This window comes from Elephantulus edwardii, unplaced genomic scaffold (assembly GCF_000299155.1).
Source record: "Elephantulus edwardii isolate Elephantulus edwardi_28Jun2011 unplaced genomic scaffold, EleEdw1.0 scaffold00161, whole genome shotgun sequence".
NCBI classification, from domain to species: domain Eukaryota; kingdom Metazoa; phylum Chordata; class Mammalia; order Macroscelidea; family Macroscelididae; genus Elephantulus; species Elephantulus edwardii.
In genome coordinates, this window is record NW_006399911.1 from 3916804 (window position 1) to 3917248 (window position 445).

Below are 445 nucleotides of genomic sequence, written 5' to 3' on the forward strand. Positions count from 1 at the left end.
TTCAAAATCCTTAGCTCTGAGAAAGATGGAAATCAAAACAACTATGAGATATCATCTCACCCCAGTAAGAACAGCAGAATTTAACAGCACAGCAAACAACAAATGTTGCTAAGGTTGTAAAGAGACTGGAACCTTTATTCACTGTTGGTGGGAGTGTAAAATGGTGCAACCACTATGGAAGAAGTATGGTGCTTTCCTAAAAAGTCAGAAATAGAAATACCATTTGACCTAGCAATTCCACTACTGGGAATATACCCTAAAGAAACCAGAACTACCACACAAGCAGATGCACACCCATGTTTATTGTTGCTTTGTTAAAAATAGCAAAGAGTTGGAAACAGCCCAAGTGTCCATCAACAAGTGAATGATAGAGAAGCTGTGGTATATTCACACAATGAAATATTATGCACCACTGGAAAACATGAACTAATGAAATACTATACAA